The sequence below is a fragment of the Meleagris gallopavo genome, chromosome 3 (genome assembly GCF_000146605.3).
Source record: "Meleagris gallopavo isolate NT-WF06-2002-E0010 breed Aviagen turkey brand Nicholas breeding stock chromosome 3, Turkey_5.1, whole genome shotgun sequence".
NCBI lineage: Eukaryota > Metazoa > Chordata > Aves > Galliformes > Phasianidae > Meleagris > Meleagris gallopavo.
The window spans coordinates 13,043,266-13,053,205 of NC_015013.2; the positions used below are offsets into that span (position 1 = coordinate 13,043,266).

At 48.1% G+C, this 9,940-nt stretch overlaps 1 long non-coding RNA gene across 1 annotated transcript in view; it reads right to left on the reverse strand.

Annotated features, from left to right (window-relative positions):
* The window catches only part of LOC116216427, a 35,422-nt gene extending 25,482 nt beyond the window's left edge, over positions 1–9,940 (reverse strand). The window contains exon 1 of the long non-coding RNA XR_004159146.1: positions 6,931–9,940. This is a non-coding gene — a long non-coding RNA (uncharacterized LOC116216427). The remainder of the gene's footprint in view (positions 1–6,930) is intronic.

Below are 9,940 nucleotides of genomic sequence, written 5' to 3' on the forward strand. Positions count from 1 at the left end.
AAAAAAGATAAAGAAAAAAAAACTTGCTGTTCGATGGCTCCTGGGATACCAGCCCGTTTCTGCGTTGCCTGTGACGGCCGCAGGGTGGCGCTGCTGCTCCACGCCGCCCCGGCGCCCCTCCGCTGTATCGCGATCCGAGGCCGTCTGTGGTGAAGCTCCGCGGCGGGGCTCACGGCAGCGGGGCGTGTGACACAGCGTGTGCCTTCGGGAGGGACGGATGGGTTGTCAAGCATGCTGTAACACAGGCCTTTTGTGAATTATTAGTAATTTATAACGTGCTTTTTGGAGAGAACCTAGGGAGACAAACGTGTTTCCTTGGCTTTCTCTCCGATGACAAATGTCTTCTTTACTCCGCTTGCTCCCTCCCGCCTCCCGGCTTTCACTCTCACCCATGAGCCCGCTGAGCACTCGGTAACCCTATACCTCTCCGCTCCTCTCGAAGTGAAATATCTCCTACAGCAGCTTCCCGGAGGGTAGGCTCAGGGGTGAAGCCCTTCCCTACACATCTAGACAGTGATCTCTGCTCTGCGGTATACCCAGAGCTAACCTGGTAATATCAGGCAGGCAGCTCCATCCTGCTCCCCTATTTCTCCCCCTTCACCCCCATCTAGTTGGGTTTTGTTCACTCCAAGCTCCTGGAACTGCTTCTGTCTTTGGACCGAGCACTGTGCAGGGCAGTCCTGGAGGGAGGAAGAAGAAAAATGGCAGCGCGGGAGGGCCAAGGGCAGGCTGAGCCTAGCAAGCATCGTCTAGACTTTCAGTCTCATGATTCAGTGTGTCTGATGTAAAACTATTTAAATAAGAGTTATGTAAATAACGTGGCAGACAGATAGATTATTTAATATAATCAAAGTGAGATAAGACCTGGGCCCCAATCCTTCCCTGAAGTATGGCTGCTTTGTGCCATCCTCACAACGCAAACAGCCCTGAGGCCAGGAGACCCAGCCAAGGGAGGATCACCCCAGTGCAAAGAGATAGCCTCTTGGCTTGCAGTCAGCTCCTGCATGGCTTCTCCACTCCTAAAGCCAAGCAGAGGGGCAGCCACAAGAAATCTCAGCACCCGACAGGCCTCTGCTACTATAACAGCACCTCAGAGCCATTGCTATTCAGGATCCATCCTTCAAGCTGTGCTGAAGGACCCCCCTTCTCCAGAGCCAGTCAGGGACTGTGACAAGGGTGTGAAGTGGCTGGATAACAAGATGAGCAAACTTTTTCCTCAACTCCTCACCTTCCAGCAGGGCTATCCTCAAAAACAGAGCTGAAAACAGCCCTTCAGCTAAGGTAGCACTTCCTTCTCATTACCACATTACCACCTTTAGCATATTTGTCTGGGTTTTACTCTTTTCTAAACTTCCCAGGGAACATCTGCAGTGTAGCAACTGCAACGAGGGCAGGTCCATCTGAGCTAGCTCCAAGCCAGCGCTCTCAGAGACTGGTAGCAACGCACAAGGCAGCACAACTCGCTCTGTGCTCCAGTGGACGGTGCCCACAGGGTTGTGGGCAAGCACAGGGCCAAACTTGTGTTTGGTGGCGTGTGCGAGAGCTGCTGCAGTGCAAATGCTCCCTTACGTAACGCGATTTCCAGCAGCTCCCCCAGGACACCAGGTTTCCCACTAACTCAGTTTGTTTGCTTTTCACAGTGAGGTAACTGCACTTTCTTGACATTTCCCCTCTCTTGTCCTTTAAGCACAGAGGCCTGACTTGACCGTCCTTACACTAAAATCAACACGCGGGCAAGCCTAGGTAAAGTTTAAGTAAGGCTGTGCTGTTGGCACTTTCTGCAGCACCACACCCTTTGCCTCTTCTTCCCATCCAGGTCACTCACCCCTCTCCTGACTGCACCTTTTTGGTTTTTTCTCCCATAAGTCGCACAGTACACGCTCACTGTAACCTTCTCACCCACTTCAGAGGGGAGCATCCAGCCCTGCCTCCAGACATGGCCTGACCCGTGTACAATCTTTGTGGTTGCGTGACCATGTCAGTTCAGGACAGCTCGTCTGTAAGCCAAGAAAGCTGAACAGGACTAGCCCTGCTATGGACAGATTTACTTAGGTACAAATATGCTTTGCACAGCTGCAGCGTTCTCCCACCTGGAAATGCAGGGTAGTTAGAGCAGTGCAGCTGCAACCAGTGCTAGTGGTTTTTTTTGTTTTTTTGTTTTTTTTTAAAAACACACACACACACACATCAAGCAAGTGTGGCTTTAGCACATGCACAAACCAAGGAAAGCACATGTCACTCTTCCTCACTGTCACCTCCGTGGGCAACAATTCAGTGCATCACTGCATCCCCCTCATCTCACACCATCTACAGACAACTTGAATAAAGAACAGATTTACTCAGACTTCCTCCACTCCTACCTTCTACCCAAATTAATGTTGGAGTAGATAAGGCTGTGGAGCATTTCCCTTCCCTTTTTCAAACCTTTCCTTAGTTTAAACAGTCTGACTCATCAGCAACACAAAGATGACAAAACGTCTATTCTCCTCCCCCCTACCTCAAATGTTTTGGCATGATTTTGCTATCAAATTAGGGTATTCGATCCATGCCAGTTGGATGGAAAAAAAAAAAAAAAAGGACTCCTAGAACACTCATTGTATATGATTAGGATTCAGGGAGGGTGCGGAGCATAACATAATAGGCAGAAAGTGAAAACAGCCAAAGGAAACGCCTACACTCTTCCTTTACAAAAGCTGCTTGTTGTGTCTGTCTGAACAATTGTTCAGAAACCTGGAGGAGAACGAGAAGGAAAAAGATAACCGACTTTATTAAGAGCAAAAGATTGATTGAGCAATTGATTGCACTTAATTGGAACTGGATGAGGAAGGGAAGAGGATTTCAGGTTATTTTCCTGGCCCCGCAAAGCAGCGCAGGCAGCAGCCCCACCTCCCCAGCACTGAGCTTCTCCCAGGCAGCACTCCTGGAAGCGGCTGGCTCTGGGAGCTGACCCCTTGCACAGCCCTGCCAACAGCAACGTCTGAGGCCTCAGGAAAGAGTAGGAACTCCAGAGTCGTGAGGTTAACCTCCGAGATTGGTTTGCGCATGTGTTTCTTTCCAGACCATTTTTTTATTTCGTGTCTCAGGAAAGCTGGGAATTGAGCCTGATGGGATGCTTTCCTCTGGAACAACAAGGCCTAGAAGGCTTATCGTTTCTATTTTGCCTTTATTTCCTCTTCCCTCTCAACCCCCCCCTTCTTTTTAAGAGAACAGCAAGATTCTTATCAATTAATTTCAGGACAGGGGCCTTCAAAAGAAAAGGGTAATCCATTTCTTAACTACCAGCTACGTGGTTGAACTTCACAAATCAAAGGGACAGAAACAGCACATTGAGGGGGTATATTTTCACGAAGCAAAGGTTTTATTTCTCAGAGTCACACGCATAATAATGAAGCTGCAGCACAAGAGAGAACTAGCTCAGAGTTTCACAATCCTTTCCCCCCCCCCATAACAATCCTCAAGGGGAAAAATGATAATGTGCATGAACAGCTAAAATAAAAGCTGAATGCAAGCTAACCACTTGGGAGTAACCAATTCCTCTTAATGTACTGTCATTACTGTACTGCCTGTAGTACCTTATTTTTCCTCTTAAACAGCAGGAAGAACAGATACTCATACTGCACAGATAAGAGTGTGATTTCCAGGGAAAACAAAAGTTCCAGCAGTTGGAGTTGGATTTGCTTTGTTTAAAATCAAATTGCAAGGTACATGGGCCTCAAAGTTATCTAAACAGAACGGTCAGCACATACAGGAGGCTGGAAGGGACCTCTCACAAACATCTCATCCAACACAGACGTCATTTATTTGCCTGGGAACGATCTAGATTAATAAATGCAAAGGTTTGTTGCCTGTGAAGGCAAGGTGCTGAGCTGGATGGCCAGGATGCCCCATGCAGGGCTGTTCTCTGGCTTCCCAGGTGCAAGCAAGGGTACCCTGCAAGCTGTGTGCTCTGACAACACGTTTCACATCCACCAATCTCATTTCCAACTATAAGCAAAGAGAGCTTTACCTGAATGTTTTCAGATAAGCAGACTTTTTAAGAAAGCAAAGTGAGAGAGAAGGCAGGAGAAGTGCTGCTATTCGTTCCAGTGTGAGCCAAAAGCCACATGAACATGAAAGGAAACAAATACACCTTTTACACTGGGGCTGGCCATGCAAGTTCCTTAGGATGGGGAGACAGACTCGGAGAAGGAGGAATCAGCATGGGCTCGCCTCCCTTTCTCAGACACACACCTCCTGCAAGCCTCTCACTGTCACCTTATTTTCTGCCAGGAGTCACCGCTTTCCCAGTTCTGCCCACTGAGCCACTCACCCCTCGTCAGCTCCACTCCAAACAAGCCAGGTCATAGAGTCAGTCATATAGACCAACTGGGTCACATAGAACAGCTGGCCATACAGTCAGTCCATTGGGACTGAAACGGGATGGGAAAGCTCAACCTGAGCAACTCCACCTGCACACCCAGAGTCAGTGACCCCTGGCAGGACAGTGGTGACAAGCAGTGGAAAAAAGCATCCCTGGGACCCAAGAGGTGCCTGTCACAGAGCCCTGTGCACAGGGCTGCTGGAGCAGGGGTGCACACAGTTCTTCCCTTTTTGCAAACAGCCCCATCACTCTGCAGCTGCAATTACCTGTAGCTAGCACTCAGATAAGTGCTTTGAAGATTAAAAGTGCAGATACAAGTGTTAAATATTGTAATTATTCTTACTACATAACATTGCTGTACCGAAAGCAGGGAGGGGTTGTTTTTCCATGTTTGTATGTGGGAATACCATGACAGCTGCTCCTTTCTGTAAGTGAATTGCTGCCAATAACCTTGATAAGGAGTTGTGCTTGAAGGAAAAGGACCGAGTCGGGGAGTTTTCTTGGAGTGCTACATACCACAGTGAAATTAAACGGAGCTCTTACCAGGGCTCCTCTCTCAGAGCTTATTACTCTACGTGCTGATCACCTGAGATGCCTCCGGCTCCAGGAGGAGCAGCACTGACTCTCAGCACCTCCCCACGGCTCCCTCACCCTCCACTAATCCCAAGCAGTTTTAACCTCACTTCAGGCAGGCCCCACATCCCAAGGAAAAGGGTCTCTATTGCCTATTTCCTTTCACTGCAAAGCAGCTTCTGCTATGGAAACCGAGAGAAAGCATAAAATCAGAATCATTATGTAGGAGAAGACCTCTAAGATCATCCAGTCCAACCATCAGCCCATCACCACTACATCCACTAAATGATGCCCGTGGTGCAAGAGGACCCACCTTGCTTCTCCTTTTGTACTCTTGGGCACACGGAGCTGAAGCCACGAAGAGGGTTATTTCCACCCAAATATAAAGTACTCAGGTGAAGCAAGCACCTGAAGACTGCACTTATCCCCTCAGAGGAGATAAGCAGAGGCGATCGCTGCAGCTGATAATGCACAGAGGAGGTGTGGGCAGGTAGCAGGCTGAGAGGGCCTGGGTTACAGTTATTCATTTACTGCAGCTCCTCCAGGCTCCCAGGGGGCTCGCAGGTGCCTGGCACATATCTGGGAACACATGGAGCAAGTTCTTGCCTAATCCAAAACTTACTGACAGCAACAGCACAAAGTCTGGGATCAGTGAGGCGGTATGCAAGAAGAGCCATGCTCTTACATCTTCATTTTTTGTTGTTGAACAATACATTAAAAGAAAAACAACACAACACACTAAGAACATATAACTATTCTAAAATTTTAAAGCTCATTTGGTGGTATGGCAGAAGGTGCAAAGGTGGCACAGGATGAAGGACTACTGAAAGAGAAGCTTGGGTGTGTCACAGGGCAAGGGAAAGGTAGGAGGAAGTGTAGGAGGTGATGCAGACAAGCTCACTAAATTGCAAGGCAAAAATGTAGATTCTGTCCCCAAGCAAAACACCTCTGCTCTGCTGTCAGGTCAAGCTAATAAAGCCAGCTCTTCAGAGCCTCCGCCATTTGGCTGCATTTCCTTTCTCACCAAGAGGAAAAATAATTAATGAGCAGCTTCTGTCTGGCAATCAGCAACTGTTTGTGTCATCATATATGGAGATGGCAGCCTTCCTGATCGCAGAACACACCTTCTTAAGTGGTGCAGCTTCTCCTCATTCAGCCTTGTGCCTCGTGCCATCCACGGCACTGCAAGGAACTCCTCCAAGGAGGGCCTGCAGGTGGGCACATCCTATAAGATGTAGCTTGCTGAGCTCACTCAAGTCTTGGTACATTGGCCATGGCCAGGAAGACCATGCTCCAGTATTTTCAGTCCTCACGATGTGGGATTTGCAATAGAACATGAACGTTGCTGGCAAGATGCATATTCACACTGGACTTAGTAACTAATAGAACAACTTCCTTTGTTTACTGTGCAAAGGACACGAGAAAATTAAGCTGATTTGGGACTAGTCCAAGTCTCTGCTAAAAATGCCTTTGACAAAAGCTAACCTCTCTGCTTCTGAATAAATATTAGCAATTTGTTTGTGCATTGCTCGGCCAGTTTTGTAGATAGGCAAAGACAAACGAGTAGAGAACTTGGTCATTTTCCTCCTCGCACCAATTGTCAAATAAATTATTCACAAATACACGCTTCCATCATTCATCTAGCACTAGACTAAACACTTTCTACTAAATTTGGTTTTCAGCATCATGTTTCAGTTTATGGTTACATTTTTCCCTGGGCAAAGCAAGTCAGTCATTAGACAGCTCTCATAGGTTTCCGCTAAACATGCTTGATTAAGTCTTTTAAGAAGGAGGAGGTGGAGGAAATTGTGTTTTAAAGTTAATAGGGACATTTCCATTCACTTCAGTGGGAATCATACTGGAAGAGAGAACATTATTTTGAAGATGCATATACTTAGTTCTGAAAAAAATCCCCCAAACCCAACAACATTGCCACCAAATGCCACACTTTATAATGGCCAGTCTTCAAACTGAACAGAATAAGAAACTAAACTCACCACTGAGGCTGCCCAAAGAAGCAGCTCTCCCAAGGACACTACCCAGCACATAGCATGCACCTGATCCACCAGCACCACTAAGGCTCCAGCCTTGTTCATTCTCCAGTGACTTAACTTCTTCTACGTGCTCGTGCACTGTGGTGATGCTGAGCTGGCACAGGTGTTCACCTTTAATTTCCCCAAGCCAGAGCCACAGCTGATGCAATTCAGCCTAATGGCTTGAGGAGCTGGCCTCGTTTGAAAGGAAAAGCAGAATTTGAAAAGAAAAATGAAAAAGAAGAGATTCAGAGATGGATTTCTGTACTGATTTACTGCGTGCCATGCAGCCATACGAGGTCAGGATGAGACACTTGGAGGGGACCTCCGAAATGAAATAACTGCACGAAGCTGCCACATTTGGAATTTATATAGGTAGGCAAATTGAAAAGCAGGCACACCTCAAGAGTACACCTTTGCTGCAGGTCAGCAAGAAAACTCTGTGTCATCTTTTTCTTCAAAGAGGTTTAGACGGCTGCTGCCATCCCCTAAACTTAGAAGAAGGAGGGACATGGTGTGCTATTCATTGTATGCAAATCTGTGACAAACATCACTGAAGGCAACACCTGTGTTTATCCCTGCAGAGAGTGATCGTTTTAATCAAGTGGTTACTGTAAAGTCCTTCTCTTCCAAAGGAATTGGTACATTTCCAGCTCAATCCGTTTCAGAGGGATCCACGAAGAGTACCCCCCAAATATTTGTGCTTATTCATTGTTAGCACATCAACCCAAGATCCTGGACACAATCAGGAGCTAGATGGTATAGAAACACAGAAGAGGAGGCAGTCCCTACCTTGCCAAGATTACAATCTCAAAAGTCATAGGGGAAAAAAAAAATAATAGACAAACAGGCTCAGCAAATGTTGAAAGCTAGAGGTGTGGTGGAGGGCTCACATTCCTTGCCTTATTCAGTGTGGGGATGTAAGACAAGGCAGGGCTCTGGAGCAAAAGAGCTGCATGAGGAGACACAAACCTCTCCTCAGGGGCCCATTTGCTGCAGGCTCCTTTCAGAGCTCTCCTACCAGAAGAGCAGTTTGGGAGGAGCCTATAGTGGATGTTAAGAAGGGCATCAGCACTGGACTTAAGCGTAGGGCCCTTCTTTCTTCGCCCAGCTCACATGGCAGGCACAGCTCAGGGCTTTAAGAAGGACCAGTGTCTGCAAGACTTGCTGTCTGTGTTTTCTTCCTCCCCAACCTCCCTTCAGCCCTGCCAGAGCATGTCACCTGGAGTCCAACCATCTGAAAACTATGCAGGTCTGACCTCTAAAACTCAGAAATATCCAGTGCAGAGCTGATGAGGACCTTCCTTTCAGATTCATCCCAAAGCCCAAGCCATTATCTATCAGATCAGCCCCCGCAGACTCTCAGATACCACTCTGCCTCTTTCTCAGCACCCAGTGGGATTTCGGCAGAGCACAGGTGCCAAGGTGCTCTGATGCAGGTGGCTGTGGGCATGCCTAGCAGCACTGCTCCTTGTGCTGGGATCGCAGGCAGAGGGTGGAGGTGGGATGGTCACACAGCCCCAGGCATGGGCAGCACTGCAGGTTTGAGGTTAGCGGTCCAAGCTCTGTGTCAGTGGAGGTGACACAGTGCCCATGAAGCTGGCCCATACAAGAGCCTTTCCACATTTCCTCCACGCAGTTCTCTCCACTTAATTTAAGTGCACCTAATCAGGAAATCTGTTTCATTGGCATATCTCACTTAGAAATCAGGGATGCTTACTAACAATGACTGCATCTTGATCGGGATGGTAATATCGCTTAATTGGGATGCCTTCAGGTGTCTTAGTGGTTTGAGTTCTTTATGTCTCAAGCTCAAGCTAGTCTTGTCTGTCTGCTCCTCATAAAACAGCTTTCAGTTCCTCCTTGATAATGATACAGGCAAACGATGATGTAAGCTGCCCGAACATTTCTTGCTCCTGGCTGTCAGTTGCTGTGGGAGGGGCACATTACCTGCTGCTGTGGGTGTTCTTGCCACAGGGACGGCTGCGGGAGCTTTGGTCACCATCTCATGCAGAGCTTCCTGCCGTCCCCAAAGGCCTCTTGCTGTCCCCGTGGCCTCCTGCTGTCCCCACAGACCTTCTGCTGTCCCCACTGTAACCAAGAGCAAAGAGCATGTGTTGAAGGAGAGCTGAACGTGCCCCCGTGCCCAGCCACCACACAGGTACCCCACAGTCAGACACATGTAATTACTTCTAAATGTAAGCCTCAGCTGAAAATCTCTGCTTCTCCGTCAGGGATTATCAAGTTAAACAGATAACTTCAATAACTTTTATAAATAATCCCTCAAGTGTCTCTTCCTTCCTAAAAAAACTGTGCTTGTGATTAGCAAGTGAAGCGCTCCTAGCGCAACTACTCAGCGTGGGACAGAGGCTTGTGGCCTCTGCTGCTTTGCAGGACAGGGACTTGGCCCTACTTGGCCTAGATGAGACAGATGGGACATTGCCTCGTTTGGAAACAGAGACCTACAGAACACCTGAGGTCAGCGCCAGTGGAACCCCTAGGTCCTATTTGAAAATCCCACTAATTTGTGCATGGTTCGTGCTTTGTGGAAAACAGCGCCTACACCCTGAAGGTTCTGTTTTGTAAACCCTTTTTTCTGCTTATTGCACTGTAGTACTGCTCCTTTCTGCATGCAAACAGCTGTAGCGCGTTACGTCTGGCAGCGCATGAATAACTGTGCAGAGAGCATTTGTAGCCTCATAAAAGCACGTATGCAGATAGCGGAGCCTTACGACCTTCACTGCCTTTGCTCCTAGAGCCCTAAAGGAAAGCAGAGCTCCTTGGTGCGTTTGTGCTCACTGTACGTCAATGCCTCGTAACACTCCGAAAACCCCCCGCTCATCGAGCTTTGCGTGTGCGCATTCGCACCTCCTCTGCAGCCATACGGAGGTGCAAAAGCCTGTGCTTCGAGTTTACGGGCAGCTTTATGGAGCCGTTTCGTCGGAGGCCGAGCAGGGCAGTAACGAGACGGCAA